The sequence below is a fragment of the Canis lupus genome, chromosome 13, assembly GCF_003254725.2.
Source record: "Canis lupus dingo isolate Sandy chromosome 13, ASM325472v2, whole genome shotgun sequence".
NCBI classification, from domain to species: domain Eukaryota; kingdom Metazoa; phylum Chordata; class Mammalia; order Carnivora; family Canidae; genus Canis; species Canis lupus.
Genome location: NC_064255.1, coordinates 26,615,800 through 26,637,420, shown reverse-complemented (window position 1 = coordinate 26,637,420; position 21,621 = coordinate 26,615,800). Strand labels below are relative to the sequence as shown.

The 21,621-nt window shown below is 38.0% G+C and overlaps 1 long non-coding RNA gene across 21 annotated transcripts in view; it reads left to right on the top strand.

Annotated features, from left to right (window-relative positions):
- Positions 1 to 21,621, top strand: part of LOC112662299 (uncharacterized) — a 296,118-nt gene that overhangs the window by 267,542 nt on the left and 6,955 nt on the right. For 14 of the 21 annotated variants that reach the window (XR_007401567.1, XR_007401578.1, XR_007401575.1 and 11 more), the window contains 4 exons: positions 3,355 to 3,448; positions 8,685 to 8,782; positions 10,535 to 10,606; positions 13,584 to 13,780. This is a non-coding gene — a long non-coding RNA (uncharacterized LOC112662299). Of the gene's footprint in view, positions 1 to 3,354; positions 3,449 to 8,684; positions 8,783 to 10,534; positions 10,607 to 13,583; positions 13,781 to 15,646; positions 15,828 to 21,621 lie in introns of those variants that run through there. The other 7 variants (XR_007401579.1, XR_003138384.3, XR_003138372.3 and 4 more) reach the window with 4 other exon arrangements.

Genomic DNA, 21,621 nt, shown 5'->3' with positions numbered 1-21,621 from the left:
ATAAAGTCTCTTTCATTTATTTACACTCTGATCTTTATTATTTCTTTTCTTCTAACTTTGAGCTTTAATTGTTCTTTTTCTAGTTCCTTTAGGGACAAATTGAGATTGTTTGGGATTTTTCTTGTTTCTGGATGGAGATCTGTATTGCTATAAACTTCCCTCATGGAACTGTTTTTGCTGCATCTCAAAGATTTTGGATCATTGTATTTTAATATTCATTTGCTCTAGGCATTTAAAAAAATGTTCTCTTTGCTTTCTTTGTTGACCCATTTGTTGTTTTAGCATGTTAACACTGTTTTTTTCCCAGTTTATTTCTTGTAATTAACTTCTAGATTCATGCCAGTGTTGTCAGAAAAGATGCTTATATGGTTTTCATCTTTTTAAATTTATTGACTTGTTTTGTGACCATACGTGAAGAATATTTCATTTGGACTTGAAAAGAATTTATATTCTGTTATTTTTGGATGGAATGTTTTATTTATTTATATCTAGATATATATCTGTATATATCTGGCCTAATGTGTCACACAAAGCCACTGTTTATTGATTTTTCTGTCTGGATGATCTATTTGTTGATGTATGTGGGGTGTTTAAGGGAGAAATTGTCGATAATACAATAACAGTAGGAGATTTTCTGTTGGTTAATATTTGTGTTGTGTACTTAGGTGCTCCTATGTTAGGTGCATAGAATTTACAATTGTTATATCCTCTTATTGAATTGATCCCTTTATCATTATGTGTTGCCATTCTTGGTCTTTTGTTATAGTCTTTGTTTTAAAGTCATTTTGTCTGATAGAAGTATTGCTACCCTGGCTTTTTTATTTTCCACTTCCATTTGCATGCCATGTTTTTCCAATCCTTTCACTTTCATTCTGCATGTCTTTAGGTCTGCAGTGAGTCTCTTGTAGGCAGCACATAGATGGCTCTTTTTTTTTAATCCACTTAATCACCCTCTGTCTTTTTGACTAGAGCATTCAGTCCATTAAAGTAATTATTGATAGGTATGTACTTATTACCATTTTACTAATTGTTCTCTGGGTTGTTTTTTAATAGTCTGCCTCTGTTCTTTGTCTCTTGCTCTCTTCCTTTGTGATTGATAACCTTTCTTTAGTGTTACACTTAGATTTTTTATTTTTTTGTGTCTCTCTTACAGGTTTTTGGTTTGCGGTTACCATGAGTTTCATATATAACATCCTAAATCTGTATTAAGTGGATGGTCACTTATGTTCAAACACTGTTTTTCCTGTATCACTCTATGTATATATAATATGATGTAATATTTTACACTTTTTGTTTTTTAAAGATTTTATTTATTTATTCATGAGAGACACAGAGAGAGAGGCAGAGACATAGGCAAAGGGAGAAGCAGACTGCTTGAAGGGAGCTCAATGTGGGACTCAATCCCCGGACCCTGGGATCATGCTAAAGGTAGACATTCAACCACTGAGCCACCCAGGTATCCCCCTTTCATATTTTTCTTCTAGTTATGACCTTCCTTTTCTACTTGAAAAAGTCATTTTAGCATTTCTTGTAAGGTCAGTTTAGTAGTAGTAAACTCCTTTAACATTTTTCTGGGAAACCATTTCTATTCTGAATGTTAACCTTACTACATAGAGTATTCTTGGGTGTAGGTTTTTTCCTTTTGGATATATCATGCCACTCCCATCTGGCCTGCAGAGTTAGTGCTGAAAAATCAACTGATAGCATTATGGGGTTTCCTTTGCAGGCAACTCATTATTAATGTTAAGATTCTTTATCTTTTTAAAAATATTTATTTTTATTTTTTTCTTAAGATTTTATTTATTTATTCATGAGACAGAGAGAGAGAGAGAGGCAGACGGGAGAAGCAGGCTCCATGCAGGGAGCCCGATATGGGACTCGATCCTGGGTCTCCAGGATCATGCCCTGGGCCGAAGGCAGCGTTAAACCGCTGAGCCATCCTGGATGCCCAAGATTCTTTATCTTAAATTTTAATTATTATATGTCTTGATGTGGACCTTGTTGGGTTCATCTTGTTTGAACTTTTCTGGACTTATTGGATCTGTAGATCTATTTCCTTCTCTACGTTAGGGACATTTTCAGCTATTATTTCTTTTTAACTGAGGTTAGGGTAGGGCTAATGTCAGTTCCTAGTTTTGCACTAACAGTTCTGCCGACAGAGAGCAGAGGGAATAAAACAGGTACAGGGAAGAGCAGCTTCAATGCCTACATGTCAAATCCTTGCTCATAAACTTTCTCAATGAAGAAAAGCTCTCTAAAGCCACACTTACATTTTCTTTCTTTTTAAAAATTGAGTCTGACACTTTATCACATTTCGCTCTCTGAAGGATCTTCAAATACTTAAAGCCTCTTGTGGCTTTGCCATATCTAACATACATGCCCTAATCCCCTCCTATCTGGAGTTTTTCTGTAGATGTTCATGATGAATGCAGAGAGATTTTCTAGCAGGTGGGGCAAGGATCATCCCTCAGCTCTGTGGGGACTGGCCTGGCAAACAAAGGCCGTAGATCTAGGATTCACTACCCTACCTGTACATTGAGGACAGGGAACAAGGCCTGCAGGGGCTGGCCATTCAACAAAGAGTATTTCCAGCATGTGGCCTAGAGAGGGTGTTCAGAAAATGTTTGTCAATCTAAAGGTGAGCCTTGCCTGTGAAACCTGTCAGGCTGTTTTTGCTTATTGTCAACAATTTATTAAGATGCTATACCCTCAAAGTTTGTAAATCTCATTCCTTCCTCCTTAAAGTAATATCTCTGTTAGGGTTCCTCTATCCCTCCTTGAATACCTCCAGGGCAGCCCCACAGAGATAAATAGAAGATGGGAGACTAATTTTGGATACAGACTGAGCTGGGTTCAAACTATCTAATAAATTAGTTTATTCATATAAAATATCAGAGAGATGGGAGGCCAAGAAAGGAATACAATTCTCGGTGGGGGTCTACTACTGTGGCTTCCTCTAGTAATCCACCCCCTTCATGGTATTCAGGTTAAGTCTGGTGCTGTTGGGAGAATATTCACCATCAAAATAAGTTGACATAAATTGAACCACTGTAAATACTGTTTAGTATTCACACATGCATGCATTCCTTAATCCCCTTCACTTATTTTGCCACCCTTCCCCATGTCTCAGATAATAGACTCTGTTTATGTAGACATCTATCCCTTTGCCCCTGTTGCTAACTTAGGTTTCTCTAGAACTTACTCATTCTGGGCCTGGCTCAGAGCAAGTGTTCAATGAACAAGTTTCTGACTCAGGGGCCTAGGCACAACATGGTGGTGGTGGGTGATGTGATTATTCCTGGGACACATGTACGCACTCACTTTCCTTTACCAGCCATGTTCATTTTCTTCCAGAGCTTTAAGGATTATCCAGCCTGCTTCTACCCCACTGTGTTTTCCTCTTCATCACCTTGGCTTTGCTTCTCCCAGAGTGAGATGGAACTGTTTGGTAAGTCTCGAACTACCCCAAAGCAGGTGATGGTTCAATCTAAAGAGATATTTTTAGAAGCCTGCTGGGAAATTACATAGGGGATAAAGCAGATTCCAGGAATACTGCTGCTAAGACTCAGCTTTGGGGACAGAAGGTTGGAGAAATTGGGGGACACAAGTGGGACTCCAGTGGTCCCCATACTTATTCCTTCTGTGCAGTTTCATCCCTAAAGCAAAGCAATCCCTGGAAACTCAGGGGTGGGGTTGGGATGGCAACTAATTCTAGAAATTGGAACAGTGAGAGAAACATCAGCAGCAGACAGAAATTTATCAAATGTCAATAGGAAGGGAGAGAAGCCTTGGTCACCTTTCCATAATGTTCAGGTTAAATCCAGTTCTGTTGGGAGAGTAATAATAATCACAATAATAATGACAGTTAACATACTGAACCACTGTAAACATTGTTTTAATATACATACACACACATACACACGTATGCACATACACAAAGAAGTACTGTTTTTCCCTATTTGCTAGGAAGAAACCTGGAACTAGGAGAGGTTAACGAAGTTGTCTGAGATTCTGTAGTTGGGAAGTCATAGCATCTATTATGAACCTAAGCTGTCAGGCTCTGGAGCTCCTCCTCCAACATTACACTGTATATTCCAGGACTTTTGCTTCAGGTTTTCAAAAAACATATGCACATACAAACATGCACACTTAAAATATAAACTCACATCCATCACTTATTATTTAGGAGCAGGGGTGGGGACTGAGTAATTCTGTGCCCCTGCCAGTTACTTTATTTATAACAAATTTATTGAAATATATTTATTTCATCTTCCATAAACTTTAACTTTTTAAAGGATATATTTCAGTGCTTTTTGGTGTATTCACAGAGTTGTGCAACAATTGTTACCTAACTTTTGAACATTTTCATCACTGCCATAAGAAGCCCCACAACTATTAGGAATCATTCCTATTTCCCCTTTTCCTCAAAATCTGGTAACCACTAATCTACTTCCTGCCTCTACTGAGTTGCCTTTTCTGGACATGCCATATAAATGGCTCATATAACATGTGGCCTTGTGTAAATAGTTTCTTTCATTTTTCACCCAAGTTGTGGCAGGTGTCACAATGTTATATCCATTCTACTGTGTAGATATAATCTGTTCACCAATTCATCTACCATTTCAGTTTCTACCATTTGGCTATTATGAATAATGCAACTTTCATTTACAAGTTTTTATGCAGACCATGTTTTCATTTGGGGGTGTTTGCCTTGGAGTAGAATTGCTGGATTATATGGCAACTCTATGTTTAACTTTGTGAGGACCTGCCAGACTGCTTTCCACAGCAGCTGCCCAATTTTTAATTTCCACCAACAAGTTCAAAGGTTCCATTTGTCCTATCTCCTTGTCAACACTTGCTGTTTTCTGTTTGTTTTTAAGCCATTTTAGTGAGTGTAAAATAGTATTCAATTGTGCTTTTGATTTGCATTTTCCTAATGAATAATGTTGGCCCTCTTCATGTGCTTACTGGTCATTTGTATATCTGCTCTGGAGAAATGTCTATTCAAATTCTTTGCCCTTTTCCCCCCACTTTTAAAAATTCTGCTTTTTCTACTATGTTGGTCTTTTACTAACAGTACAAAAGCAGTGCATGAAAGGCTTTGCACTTTAGGAGTAGTCACTCATCTCATATTCCTTTCAAAAGAAACATTTTTTCTATATTTATTATTGAAGTAGAGTTGACATACACCTTATGTTATTTTCAGATGTATATTGATTCAACAATTCTATGCATTACTCAATACCCACCATAATAAGTGTAGCCACCATCTCTTATTATAGCCACCATACATTATTACAATATTATTGACTGTACTTCTTATCTCCATGACTCACTTTATAACTGGAAGTTTGCACTTCCTAATTCCTGTCACTTATTTTGCCCATCCTCCACCTTCCTCATCTCTGGAAATCAGTTTATGTATTTAAGAGTCTATTTCTGTTTTGATTACTTTTGTTCTGAGATTCTACATAGGAGTGAAATCATATGGTATTTATCATTCTCTGACTTTTTTCACTTATACCATAGGTCCCTCCATGTTGTTGCAAATAAACTTTCATTCCTTTTATGGCTGAGTAATATTCCAGATATTCCATATCCTATTTATTAATTTATCAATAGACAGTTGGGTTGCTTCCTTATCTTATAAATATCTATTGCAAATAATGTTCCAATAAACATGGGGGTGCATATGTCATTTTGAATTAGTGTCTTCATTTTCTTTGAGTAACTACCCAGTAGTGGAATTTTGGAATCATAGTAAAATAGTTCTATTTTTAATTTTTTGAGGAATCTCCATACTGTTTTCCTCAGGGTAACAATTTATATTCCTATGAACAGTGTACAAGGGTTCCCCTTCTTCCAAATCTTTTATAATACTTGTTAATTCTTGTCTTTTTGATAGTAACCACTCTGACTAGAGTAAGATCTCATTGTAGTTTTGACTTGCATTTTCCTCGTGATTAGTGATGGTGAGCACCTTTTCATGTGTCTGTTGGCCATCTGCAGATCTTCTTTGGAAAAAATGTCTAATTAGGTTCTCTACCTATTTTTTAAGTCATTTTTTTTCTGTTGTATTGTATAAATTCTTTTATTGTGGATATTAGCCCCTATCAGATACATCATTTGAAAATATCTTCTCCCATTCTCCCTGTTTTGTTGATGGATTCCTTTGCAAAAGCTTTTTATTTTGGTGTAGTCCCAATAGTTTATTTTTGCTTTTCTCTTTCTTGCCTAAGGGGACTTATCCATAAGTATATTGCTAAAGCCAGTTTCTAAGAGATTACTGCCTATGTTTTCTTTAGGGTTTTTATGGTTTTAGATTTCATAGCTGGGTCTTTAATCCATTTTTACTTTATTTTTGTGCATGTTATAAGAAAGTGGTCCAGTTTTCTCAATGCCATTTATTGAAAAGACTCTTTTCCCCACCATATATTCTTGCCTCCTTTGTCAAAGATTGACCATAAAACCATGGGTTTATTTCAGGTCTCTCCATTCTGTTCTATTAATCTATATGTTCTTGTGCCAGTAACATACTGTTTTGGTTACTATAATTTTATAGTATATTATGAAATCTGGGGTTGTGATACTTCCAGCTTTGTTTTTTCCCAGAATTGCTTTGGCTATTTGAGATCTTTTGTGGTTTCAAGTGAATTTTAGGATTATTCTATTCTGAAAAAAAAAATGCTATTGGTATCTTGATAGGGATTTCATTAAAAACAGATTGCTTTGGGTATGATGGACATTTTTAATATTATTTCTTCCATTCCATGAACATAGTATACTTTTCTATTTGTTTCACCTTCAATTTCATTACAGAATATACACCTTTTGCTCCTTGATTAAATTTATTCCTAGGTATTTTATTCTTTTTGTTTCAATTATAAATGAGAATGTTTAAATTTCTCTTTCTGGTAGTTATTAGTGTATTAAAATTCAATAGATTTCTTTATATTAAGTCTGTGTCCTTAGCCTTTACTGGATTCATTTCTTAGTTCTAGTAGTTTAGTGGAATCTTTAGGGTTTTCTATATATAGCATCAGGTCCTCTGCAAATAGTGACTGTTTTAATTATCAATTTGGATGCCTTTTCTTTTTCCTGTAGAATTGCTGATTGCTGTGGTTAGGCTTTCCAGTACTATGTTGCATAAAAATGGCAAGAGGACATACTTTTCTTTTCCTGATCTTAGAGGAAAAGTTTTCATTTTTTCATCATTATGATGTTAGCTGTGGGTGTTTTATATATGGCCTTTCTTATGTTGAGAGGTATTCCCTCTAAAGCCATTGTGTTGATAGTTTTTATTCTGTCAAATATTTTTTCTGGATCTATTGAGATGATCATATGGTGTTTATCCTTCCTTTTGTTAATTTGTCACATTGATTGTGACTATTGAACCCCCCATGTATCCCTGGAATAACTCCCACTTCATTGTGGTGAATGATCCTTTTAATATATTGAGGATTTTTACATCTATGCTTATCAGGATAGTGGCCGATAGATTTCTTCTTCTTTTTTATTTTTTTAATGTAGTGTCTTTGGTTTTGCTATCTGGATATTGCTGGTATTGCAGAATGAATTTGGAAGCTTTCTTTCCTCTTCTATTTTTGAAATAGTTGAGAATAGGTATTAACTCTTTTAAAAACATTTGTTAAAATGCACCTGTGAGGGGTACCTGGGTGGTACAGTCAGTTGAGTGTGTCTGGCTCCGGTTTCAGCTCACGTCAGGGTCCTGAGATTGATAGAGCCTTGAGTTGATCTCCACGCTCAGTGTGGAGTCTGCTTAAGACTCTTTCTCCCCCCTTTACCCATGCCGCTCTGTGCACTTGCTTTCTTTCAAATAAATATTTTTAAAAAGTAAAATGTACCTATGAATCCATCCAGTGCTGTAATTTTGTTTGATGGGAGTATTTTGGTTACTGGTTCAATTTCCTTACTAGTAATTGGTCTGTTCAGGTTTTCTATTTATTCCTGATTCAGTTTCAGACAATTGTATGTTTCCAGGAATTTATCCATTTCTTCTAGGTTGTCCAATTTATAGGGTAGTTATAAGATCCCATTATAGTTCAAAAAATTATATCCCAACTTAGATATTATTTTATAATTATTTTAATTTCTGTATTGCTTGTTACTTCTCTTTCATTTCTGACTGATTCTTCTCTTCTTTTGATAAATCTGGGTAAAGATTTATCAACTTTGTCTTTTCAAAGACCTAGCTCTTGGTTTCCTTTATCTGTTCTATTTTTTAATTCTCTATTTCCACTCTGATCTTTATTTCCTTCCATTAACTGTGGATTTTGTTCTTTTTCTAGTTTCTTTAGGAGTATGGTTAGATTTTTTTAGATTTTTCTCATTTCTTGAGGTAGGCCTGTAAATAATTAACCGACTATCTTTACTTTATGATTGCTTTTACCAGTGAAATTTTTCTTTCATAATTTTCACATCTTTGGCCTTTTTATTACACTTAAAGGGGATTCTTTAGCATTTTGCCCATTTAAAAAATGGCTCTAAGGAAAGAAAATGCAAATTTAAATAGTAAAAAAGTGACCTAAATGTAAGCATTCTTATATACTTCGGATACAAGTGCTTTAGCAGATACATGATTTGCAAAAATTTTTTTCCTGTTCTGATTTGTAGTTTTACTTTCTTGATGTCTACTTTGCAACAGTTTTCTTTTCTTTTGATAGAGCCTAATTATTTCTGTCCCATTGCTGGTGCTTTTGGTGTCATGTAGAAGATACCATTGCCTAACCCAAGGTCATAAGGGTTTTCTTCTATTATCCACGTAAGTCAATTTTTGTGTGTGGTGTGAAGCAGTTCCAGCTCTATTCTTTTGTATAAGGATACCCAGTTGTCCCAGAACCATGTTAAAAATCCACCAGTTAATTTTTTAAATCCATAGTACCATTTAAAAAAAAAAAGATTTTATTTATTTATTCATGAGAGACACAGGCAGAGAGACAAGCAGGCTCCATGTAGGGAGCCCAACATGGGACTTGATCCTAGGTCTCCCGGATCACGCCCTGGGCTGAAGGTGGCGCTAAACCACTGAGCCACCCGGGCTGCCCATAGTATCATTTTTATTATTTTATAACTATAGTAGTTATCCTGAATAGCTTTTAAATTCTTTTTTCCACTTAAATTTACCTTTTCTTCCCTCAAGGAAAGCCAGAAATTTTCAGTTTTATTTACCACTGTATTCACTGTGTGCCGGGCATCATTATACACTCAATAAACATTTAATAACTGAGCTTTTACATTATGTGGCACTAATATGCATTCTTTCCCAGGTATCTCTTGGGTCTCCTACACTGTGACTCCTCACTGACTGGTGTCTCAGAGGTGGCAGGTAGAAGGCTCTGCAATGTCAGATACTGGGATTTCCTCATATAGGATCCCACACCTCTACTGGCATCTGTCACTTCTTAGACACAGCAACAAAGTGAAGATATAACAGATAGCAAGTTGGCTACTACTGTATTGTATATGTGCAAGTTGCTAAGAGTAAATCTTAAGTTTTCATCACAAGAATAAATTTTGTAAAATTTTTTTTACCATATAAGGTGACAAATGTTAACCAGATATGGGGATCTTTTGCAGTGTATAAAAATATGGAGTCATTAGTTTATATACCTGAAAAATATATTACATGCAAAATATGTCAATTTAAAATAGATTAATTCTAAAAAATGCAACAAAGATGTTTTCTACCATGTTTAGGACCAAAAGACTGAGTATAGGAATTCAAGAGGAAAAGTTGAATACAAATATACAGTAATAGGTTCATGTTCTTTTGAGATTTTCAACCAGTGCCTGTAGTTTTGGATTGTCTCAAGGATGCCAATAGCATTTTTGTTGAGGAATATTAGTGCAGCCAAAAAGAGCACATGAACCGAATTCTAGTTCTTGGGTCTGCCTTTTTCAATTATGACTTGGCCCGTGTTGCCTTTTATTTCCTCATCTGACAAATGGGACAAAAATAGTTTTAAAGAATAGAAATTTCTCAAAGTACTGGAGGCTAGGGATGCCAAGATCCCAGTGCCAGTAGATTCAGTGTCTGGTGAGGACCTGCCTTCTGGTTCATAGAAAGTCCCCTCTCGTTGGGTCCTCATGTGGAAGAAGGGGCAAGAAGCTCTCCAGAGTCTCTTAAAAAAGGCACAAGTACCATTCATGAGAGCACTATCCTCATGACCTAATCAGCTCTCTAAGGCCCCACCTCCTCATACCATCACCTAGGTCATTAGGTTTTCAAAATGGAACTGGGAGGGGGGAGACACAAATATTCATTCTGTAGCAGATACCATATACTACAAAATCCCATTGTTAATAAGGTATAAGTATCTGCTTCCTTCTCTAGTTACTCTCAGAACAGCGAAAAATGTGAGAAGAGAATTAGACATGAGAATGAAAAGTCTTTTGCAAATGACCACAGTTTTATACAAAGATGATCAGTTTCTCTTCTGTACAAAAAAAGAATTCTATTGGTTGTAGTGATTTTCTAAATTGCTCTTTATTTTGTATTTTCCCCTATTTCCAGGCACCAGGTAGACATCTCCAGTGAACCTACTCAGCTTTTAACAACAGATTGAGTCCAAGTCTCTTTGTACAGGTAATAGACTCCTAAGCAGTATGGTGGTGTTTTTTTTTTGTTTTTTAGTTTTTATTTATTTATGATAATCACACACACACACACACACAGAGAGAGAGAGAGAGAGAGAGAGGGGGGCAGAGACATAAGCAGAGGGAGAAGCAGGCTCCATGCACCGGGAGCCCGACGTGGGATTCGATCCCGGGTCTCCAGGATCGCGCCCTGGGCCAAAGGCAGGCACTAAACCTCTGCGCCACCCAGGGATCCCGGTGTTTTGGGAACAAATCTGAATTTCAATCTCAAATTTTCTGCTTTATAATTGTGTTACCTCAAACAAGTTACTTCTTCCTCAGTTGAATGTGGGTGATCATAGCATTTAAGGATGCAAAGAAGAATCAAGACCTGAAAAAGGATAGTACTAGTATAGCTTCAGGAATTTACTAGGAGCCACTGACCTTTGTTGTTCAAGGCTCCAACACAGGCATCATCAGTTCTCTTTCTTCATCTGTGTATCACTTAACATTTGAAGTCCAAGGCCTGGCTTAGAAAGATTGTCAGAGTGGCACTGGACAGGCACCTCTTCTAAGACTTCAGCAAATGACAGGAGAAGGTAACTCTATGGAGAGAGTGGCTTGGCAGGGCTTGACCACTAAAAACGGACTCAACCAACCCAAGGGGACCTGGCAGAGAAAGAAGACTACAGTAATACATAGCTTGGTCTTACTCCTTTCTAGCCCTTTATGTCTCTTACTAGTGCCTCCAACCAGCCAAAGCCACCTGGCAGCTTGATGGCAAGGGAGTCCGTTGATATAGTTTATAGGAGACCAGCCTCCTAGGGAACATGGCAGCATAGGGAAGGGTGAAAGTGGATCTCTAGGGGCTAATGGAATATATACAGGTAGGAGATAAAACATCTCTAAAACATTCAAAGAAAGTAAATTCTTTCTTCCCTCTTACTTAGAAAAAAGCTCATGACTTCTCTTATCCTAGAAGGATAAATTATGCATGTAATCCCTGGTGCAGGAAATTCCTAATAATTTAGAAGTAGCCAAAGGCATGAGTCAGCAGGTTCTCCTTCTCTTCTTCCCTGGCACAGCCTACTCTCAGCAAGGCCTAGCCCCAGCTGTGGGGTGCCCCCTCCTTGAGGAGCCTCATGGAGGCTGTGGGTGGTAGGTCTTCCTACGCTGGTGGTTCTGAGCTCCTGCCAAGGCTGAAGGAAGCCACTTCAAAAGATGCCACTACCACCACCACTGATAAATGGAATCAGAAGGGCATTGCTTCAGCCCAGACTCTAAGCACTTTTTACCAGGCCCCATTCTTGAGGGTATATTCCTCTTGTGAGGGATTTGGATAATAATGGAGGGTGGGGGGAGATGCTTTCTACCAGGCAGCCATTTGTCAAGTACCAACTCATCCCTCAGTGTTAGGAGAGCAGGGAGATGAGGGGCTCAGCCGTAGCCTGTGTTCCCTCTTGTGCTAAATAAGGTTGGAATACGTTCCAGTTTATTCTAAGATAATTTGTAATCTCTTAATGCCTTAAAAATAGACTAAGTTAAATTTACACTTTTCTTCCATAGTTTTTAAATGAATTTGAGTGCTATGACTCCATGGCTTAGGAAAATAGACAAAAATAGATACTTGTGGGAAATGAGATTTTGTTTCTATAAAGGCAGCATGATACAGTGAGGAGAACGTTGAAATGGGCTCCCAAACCTGGATTTGAGGATCAACTGAACTTGGTAAAGTCATTTTCCTCTGTGGGCCTCAGTTTTAATACCTGTAGTGAGATTTTACAGTAGGTGAGAACAATTGAAATGTTCATTGTGACCCAGAAGAACACCCCCTGGCAGATGTGCTGAGAAGGAATGATGCTTCTAGAAGGGCAGAAGGACACTGTAATGAGAAAGGGCTGCCATGATTCGTGATTTATCACCCCTACCCCAATTTTATTGAGGGATAGTTAACTGTAACTGTGTATTAAGTATACAACATAAATGACTTATGTATAGATTGTGAAATGATTACCAGACCAAATTTAGTTACTATCCATTTTCTTGCATAGTTACAATTTTTTTTCTTGTGATAAGAATCTTCCTCCCCTCAAGAGAAAGAGAGAGAGAGAGCACATGCACAAGTGTGGAGGCAGGGCAAGGTAGGGGGAGGGGGGCAGAGGGAGAGAGAGAATCTTAAGCAGGCTCCATGCTCAGCACAGAACCACTGCCCCCCCGCCCCCCTGCCCCCACCTCTGAGGATCACAACCTGAGCCAAAATCAAGAGAAACTTAACTAACTGAGCCACCCAGGTGCCCCCATCTTGTGGTAAGAACTTTTAAGATCTACTCTGTAAGCAACTTTCAAATATACAATGCAGCATTATTAAGTATAGTTACCATGCTGGATATTACATCTCCTGGTCTTATTAATCTTACAACCAGAAGTTTGTCCCTTTTGACTGCCTTCATCCCTTTCTTCTGTTCCCTAACCTCCAACTTGTAGCCAACCATCTGTTCTGTGGTTTGCCTTTTAAATTTCCTGAGTTGTAGATTCAAAAGGCTTACATCCCATTTTTCTTCATTATGAAAATGCAAAAACATAAGGAGGCATAAAGAAACGGGGATGGGACTGTTTCCATAGTATGATTTTGCTTTCGATGGTAGTGCTGGAGAAGTAGTATGCAATCATGTAAGGAATCCAGGGGATTTGGGACTTAGGCTCAAATACTGTTACTGAGGTACTGGTTCTGAGGCTGCTCAACTATAAAAACAAAACAAAACAAAACAAAACATTTACAGCCTAAGGTGTTAAAGTACCTTTTCTGCAGAAGTATGGGAACTCTTTATGTTCACATCTGTTTACATAGATGTAATGACACTAAAAGCTCCTGCGGAGGAGACTAAACTGCATTCTGGTGATCTTGGTTGATTAGTGACACTGCTGTTATTCTTTCTTGTTATTCTTTCTTTCAATTAATATTGAATGTGCTCCTGAATTAATGACAGGAACCTATGCAAACCAGTTGGTTTCCACAAGGTTGTCTGAGAAATGTAGCAGCCATACCAGGATATTTTTCAAATCCAAGTTAAATGAAATGGAAACAAATTTCCAAGGGAAAAATGCAACAGGAATCCATCAGGAGACGGGGCTTCTAAGCCAACTTTGTGACGAGGTTCCCTTCTCTTAGTTGACAACAGTACAGGTAAGAATACAGACTCTAGAGCTAGATTATCCAATTTACTGGCATTTTCATCTCTGCCTCAGGGTCATGACTTGAAAAAGGTGTCTAATTGTACTAAACTTAAAGTGTTGTTATGCCCATTCTATGCATCAGTATACTTAAAGTACCTAGAACAGCACTTTACACATAGTAAATGGTACATAAATGTTTGTTTATAAAAGAGGTGGCCAAATGGTAAAAATCTCTGATTCAGGAAATTCCTAATCAAAGGCATGGAGTCAGCAGTTTTTCATTCTCTTACTTTTAGCATAGATACTTGAGGAGAAACTTTAATTTATTATTCATGGGCTGAGCTGTCCACTTCCCTACTATTAATTATTATTAATAAACTGAAATGTCACTGGGGAGCTCTCTGCCCAATAGAGATAGTAGTGGTTTTGGCTTAGTGCCCCAGGATTCAATGATCAGGATGAATGTATAGTCATCTCCTTGACTTTGAACATGTCTGAAATTGTCACAGGGACTGCAGGTTATGGCTAGTGTATTTCTCTCTCATGTGAAAGGGACTCTGAAGGCAAATGTTCCCATGAAGGTTGGTGCTATTCTGTAAGCAGGAATCTAGATTCCTTCTATCATTCAGATCTACCTCATTGCTTCCATTCCCAAAGTCACTTCCTACTCCTAGACAGCTGCTGCTGGAACTCCAGCCATCATACCCCAGTTGTAAGCCAGAAAGAAGATTTTTTAAATGTGAAGAAAAAAGCATACTGACACGCATTCATTGATTTTATTTTTAAGTAATCTCTATACCCAATATGGAACTTGAACTTAAAATCCTGAGATCAAATAAACTGTGTTTTATATGATAGTCTTGTCTTCTCCAGGACACATAAGCCCACTGCCCTCAACTCTCTGAAGCTATAACAGCTTCCAGATCCCTAATCACAAAAGCCTCCCCTCAACACGTTTGGTTTGCCAATGCCATTCCTGAAATATAACACTCAGACTGGAATCTAACTCCTTAGTCATGGACAGTTCAGCAAAAAAAAGAAAACCAAGACACAAGCCCTAGTTCAGGACACTTTGAAGTATAGATGGTCAAAGAGGAGGATGACTCTAAACAAAACAAACAAAACAAAACATAGTTATGTTACTATTGTGTTACCAGCTCCAAGTGCTAAGTAGATTATTGAGTTTTTGAAAGCACGTGAGTCATACAGTGAAGTAATGATTATATTTAGTGGAATGTTAGAATGTCTACAGAGATATAGAATGTTGTCATGTGGAATTGAGATTAGTGTTGTCTTTATTAGAAGGTTCATGTGAGCCATAATGACTATGATTTATGGGGGAGTTTCTGAGTATCAGCTACTGTGCTCAATATAGGCCTTCAGATATCTTTTATTCTAACTTTATCATTTAGGAATTATTATTTCTATAAAACACAAAAGGCAGAGCTGAGGCTCAGAGAGTCAAATAACCTTGGTAGGAATGCTCAGACAGTAGGTAGCAACAACAAGAATCAAATCTATGGTTCTGCTGCCTAAACCCAAAGCAGTCAAATTACTGAATTTTGGACCATTTCAATTTCTGCTCAGGGCCTCAGTTCCTCCTTTGTAAAATTAGCAGTTTGAGTCCGAGTCTATGTAAGTGAGAGTGTGCTGGTGTGGACTGTGAGAACTGAAAGTTTTAGTTTTAGAAATTTTGTGAACTGGTTTTATACACAGCCATCATTGACATGCTAGGTAAACTTTGAATTTACGTTAAATATTGAAGTGAACATTAAAAAATAATATTCAAAATTTACCAATTATTTAACTTTATTGGGACTTATCTATATGGTAGAGATGCTGTGCTGCTGCCATTATTTCTCTGCTTCCTGTCTAGTGAGGTCATGTCGATGGCTTGAGATCTACCAGGCAGGAGTATTTACACAATGGAAATCAGCAAATGTTACAAATCAAGCCTTGGTTTATTGTTTTGTTGGCTGTATGGACTTATGAAAGTAATAAAAGTAATAAAAGACTAAAGTAAAAAGTATGTCATCTTTATGGGTATCACATGTGAGTAGCACAAAAAATGTGAGAGTATATTCCTCTAATATTTGAGAACTCCTATCCAATTTAGGAGTTACCCACCTTCGTTAATAAATGAGAAGTTCCAACAGGTCTTTGTTGTTGTTGTTATACTTTTATCTCATCACCCGTACTAAGATATATCAACCAATAAGTTCATGGAAGATGGTGGAGTAGGAGGATCCTGAGCTCACCCCATCCCATGGACTGAGATAACCACTACATATGTGGAACTACCTCTAAAAATGATGTGAAGACTGCCAGAATGGTCCTTCCATGGTTAATAGTAGAGAGGTGGCCACATCGGAAAGGGTAGGAGGGGCAGAGAAGTGGTTAGGAACCAAACCCCTGATGAGATTAACCACAAGCAGGAGAGACACCACACTCATGAAGAGGATTAGACCCCACACCAGGCACTCCTGGCACTGGGGACCTACACTAAGAAGATGACTCTCCCTAACATCTGGCTTTGAAAACCAGTAGGGTTTAATGTCAGGAGCTTTTTTAAATCAGCAGGGCTTAACTCTGGGAGAGCGTGAGGGGGATTGGAAACTGAGTCTCCATCCTTAAAGAGACAGCATAATAAATAACTCACCCTAAGACAAAGCACAGAAGCAGCAGTTTGAAAAGTGCCTGTGGTATACAGGAAGGAGATTTATTTACTAATCACAGAACATGTGCTGTTGGGGCAGGGATCTTCAGGAGATTTCTCTGGGAATAAAAGTGCTGGCAGGTGCCATTTCTCTTCACCTTCCCAGCCTCGAATTCCCACCCCCACCCCAATCTAGATAGTTGGATGCTTGGAGGAGCCAATGCTAACACGACCTATCTACCTTGTTGGCACTGCATGTACTGCACTGGTGTCCTTTTGTAGACCTGCCCCATCCAACCTGCCCACTTAATCAGATGTCCCCTGAAAGTGGCTCCTCTTCCACCAACAGATCTGCAGGTAGCCTGGGCAGGGACTGGCACCACTCCAAAATGACTTACTCTGGGGAGAGGGAGAAATCACCCTACACAATAGCATCCACAATTTAGCTGGCTGCTCACAGAGCAAACCCTGACCATCAGTGACTGCAGCTAGCTGGACAGCCAGCCCTACCCACCAATGTGACTGTGGTGGCCTCAGGCCTCTCAACAGTATGGGGACCAACACTGTCTAGTGCATCCATAACAGGCAAAACAAGTCACAGCAGCCAGCTGGGCTGAAGGCAAATGCAGCTCAATCACAACTTTAGGGCACATGCAGTTCACACAGACAACCCCAGAGTGGCTGGTTCTGTTAGCCAGGAGGGACTGTGCTATAGGGCACTGCAGGACCTCTTCTACACAAGGCCACTACTTTTAAGACCAGGACACATAGCTGGCCTGATGTATAGAAACAAACACAAAGAGTTAGATGACATGAGGAAACAGAGGAATTGGTCTTAAATGAAACAGAAGGCAAAATAAAAAAGCTATATGAAACTGATAACAATATACCTGATGAAAAATTCAAAATTATGGTCATATTCACTGGACTTGAGAAAAAGAATGGATGAACATGAAAACATCAGCAAAGAGATAAAAAAAAAAAAAAAAACAGAACCAGGAGTTGGTTCTTTGAAAGAATTAATAAGATAGATAAACCATTAGCCAGCCTTATTAAAAAGAAAATAGAGAAGACTCAAATTAATAAAATCATGAATGAGAAAGGAGAGATCACTACCAACACCAAGGAAATACAAACGATTTTAAAAACATATTATGAACAGCTATACGCCAATAAATTAGGCAATCTAGAAGAAATGGATGCATTCCTGGAAAGCCACAAACTACCAAAACTGGAACAGGAAGAAATAGAAAACCTGAACAGGCCAATAACCAGGGAGAAAATTGAAGCAGTCATCAAAAACCTCCCAAGACACAAAAGTCTGGGGCCAGATGGCTTCCCAGGGGAATTCTATCAAACGTTTAAAGAAGAAACCATACCTATTCTCCTAAAGCTGTTTGGAAAGATACAAAGAGATGGAGTACTTCCAAATTCATTCTATGAGGCCAGCATCACCTTAATTCCAAAACCAGACAAAGACCCCACCAAAAAGGAGAATTACAGACCAATATCCCTGATGAACATGGATGCAAAAATTCTCAACAAGATACAAGCCAATAGGATCCAACAGTACATTAAGAAAATTATTCTCCATGACCAAGTAGGATTTATCCCTGGGACACAAGGCTGGTTCAACACCCATAAAACAATCAATGTGATTCATCATATCAGCAAGAGAAAAACCAAGAACCATATGATCCTCTCAATAGAGAAAGCATTTGACAAAATACAGCATCCATTTTTGATCAAAACTCTTCAGAGTGTAGGGATAGAGGTAACTTTCCTCGACATCTTAAAAGCCATCTACGAAAAGCCCACAGAAAATATCATTCTCAATGGGGAAGCACTGGGAGCCTTTCCCCTAAGATCAGGAACAAGACAGGGATGTCCACTCTCACCACTGCTATTCAACATAGTACTGGAAGTCCTAGCCTCAGCAATCAGGCAACAAAAAGACATTAAAGGCATTCAAATTGGCAAAGAAGAAGTCAAACTCTCCCTCTTCGCCGATGACATGATACTGTACATAGAAAACCCAAAAGTCTCCACCCCAAGATTGCTAGAACTCATACAGCAATTCGGTAGCATGTCAGGATACAAAATCAATGCCCAGAAATCAGTGGCATTTCTATACACTAACAATGAGACTGAAGAAAGAGAAATTAAGGAGTCAATCCCATTTACAATTGCACCCAAAAGCATAAGATACCTAGGAATAAACCAAACCAAAGAGGTAAAGGATCTATACCCTAAAAACTATAGAACACTTCTGAAAGAAATTGAGGAAGACACAAAGAGATGGAAAAATATTCCATGCTCATGGATTGGCAGAATTAATATTGTGAAAATGTCAATGTTACCCAGGGCAATTTACACGTTTAATGCAATCCCTATCAAAATACCATGGACTTTCTTCAGAGAGTTAGAACAAATTATTTTAGGATTTGTGTGGAATCAGAAAAGACCCCGAATAGCCAGGGGAATTTTAAAAAAGAAAACCATATCTGGGGGCATCACAATGCCAGATTTCAGGTTGTACTACAAAGCTGTGGTCATCAAGACAGTGTGGTACTGGCACAAAAACAGACACATAGATCAATGGAAAAGAATAGAGAACCCAGAAGTGGACCCTCAACTTCATGGTCAACTAATATTCAATAAAGGGGGAAAGACTATCCATTGGAAGAAAGACAGTCTCTTCAATAAATGGTGCTGGGAAAATTGGACATCCACATGCAGAAGAATGAAACTAGACCACTCTCTTGCACCATACACAAAGATTAACTCAAAATGGATGAAAGATCTGAATGTGAGACAAGATTCCATCAAAATCCTAGAGAACACAGGCAACACCCGTTTTTGAACTCGGCCACAGTAACTTCTTGCAAGATACATCCAGGAAGGCAAAAGAAACAAAAGCAAAAATGAACTATTGGGACTTCATCAAGATAAGAAGCTTTTGCACAGCAAAGGATACACTCAACAAAACTAAAAGACAACCTACAGAATGGGAGAAGATATTTGCAAATGACGTGTCAGATAAAGGGCTAGTTTCCAAGATCTATAAAGAACTTATTAAACTCAACACCAAAGAAACAAACAATCCAATCATGAAGTGGGCAAAAGAGATGAAGAGAAATCTCACAGAGGAAGACATAGACATGGCCAACATGCACATGAGAAAATGCTCTGCATCACTTGCCATCAGGGAAATACAAATCAAAACTACAATGAGATACCACCTCACACCAGTGAGAATGGGGCAAATTAACAAGGCAGGAAACCACAAATGTTGGAGAGGATGCAGAGAAAAGGGAACTCTCTTACACTGTTGGTGGGAATGTGAACTGGCGCAGCCACTCTGGAAAACTGTGTGGAGGTTCCTCAAAGAGTTAAAAATAGACCTGCCCTACGACCCAGCAATTGCACTGTTGGGGATTTACCCCAAAGATACAGATGCAGTGAAACGCCGGGACACCTGCACCCCGATGTTTCTAGCAGCAATGGCCACAATAGCCAAACTGTGGAAGGAGCCTCGGTGTCCATCGAAAGATGAGTGGATAAAGATGATGTGGTTTATGTATACAATGGAATAATCCTCAGCCATTGGAAATGACAAATACCCACCATTTGCTTCAATGTGGATGGCACTGGAGGGTATTATGCTGAGTGAAGTAAGTCAATCGGAGAAGGACAAACATTATATGTTCTCATTCATTTGGGGAATATAAATAATAGTGAAAGGGAATATAAGGGAAGGGAGAAGAAATGTGTGGGAAATAACAGAAAGGGAGACAGAACATAAAGACTCCTAACTCTGGGAAATGAACTAGGGGTGGTAGAAGGGGAGGAGGGCGGGGGGCGGGAGTGAATGGGTGACGGGCACTGGGGGTTATTCTGTATGTTGGTAAATTGAACACCAATAAAAAATAAATTAAAAAAAAACAGATGAAAAATTCAATACCTGCAATTAAAAAAATAAACAGCAGATTAGGCCATGCAGAAGAATGGATCAGCAATCTGGAATAATGGGAAACTACCAAGCTGAACACCAAAAAGGAAAAAGAACAAAAATGAGAACAGTTTAAGGGAACTCAGTGACATCATCAAGTGTAATAACATTTTTATTATAGGGATTCCAGAAGGAGAAGAGAGAGAGAAGGGGGTATAAAATCTGTTTGAAGAAATAATACCTGAAAGCTTATTTCAGGTGGAAAGAAATAGACATGCAAGTCCAGGAAACAAAGAGAGCCCTTAACAAGATTAACCCAATGATGTCTATACCAAGACACATAATAAAAAAGGCAAAAGTTACAATAATTTAAAAGCAGCAAGAGAAAAAAGCCACATACAAGGGAAAAGGCTATTAGCTGATTGTTTTAACAGAAACTTTGCAAGCCAGAGTGGACAGCATGATATATTCACTATGCTGAAAGGAAAACAAAAACAAAAACAAAAGAAAACAAAACTACAACTAAGAATACTTACTCAGCAAGATCATCATTCCGAATTGAAAAAGGGATAAAGAGGTTCCCAGACAAACAAAAGTTAGGAATTCATCAGCACTAAGTCAGATTTACAAGAAATGTTAAAGGGAATTCTTTGTAAAGAAAAGGCCATAAATAGAGGAAAATTATGGAAGGAAAATATTTCACAGGTAAAAATGAGCATTTAGTAAAGGTAATAGATGCATTACTTATAAAGCCAATAAGCAGGCTAACTCACATAAATAGTAAAATCAGTTATACCTACAACAATTAGTCAAGGGGACACACAAAATAAAAGATATAAACTATGACATCAAATACATAAAATATTGAGGGAGGTAAAATTTTAGCCATTATACTTAAGTGACCATCGATATATATTGCTATACATGTAAGATGTTATATATGAACCCAGTGGTAACCACAAATCAAAAACCTATCATAGATACACAAGAGATAATAAGAATCCAAGCATAACACTAGAAGCCATCAAACCACAAAGGAAGAACATAAGAGAAGGAACAGAAAAACTATAAAAACAACCAGAAAATGAACAAAATGGCCAGATGCACATACTTGTCAATAATTACTTTAAATGTAAATGGACTAAATGCTCCAACTAAAAGACACAGAGTGATTAAATGGATAAAAAACAAGACACAACTATATACTGCCTACAAAGACTCAACTGCAGATCTAAGGACACAT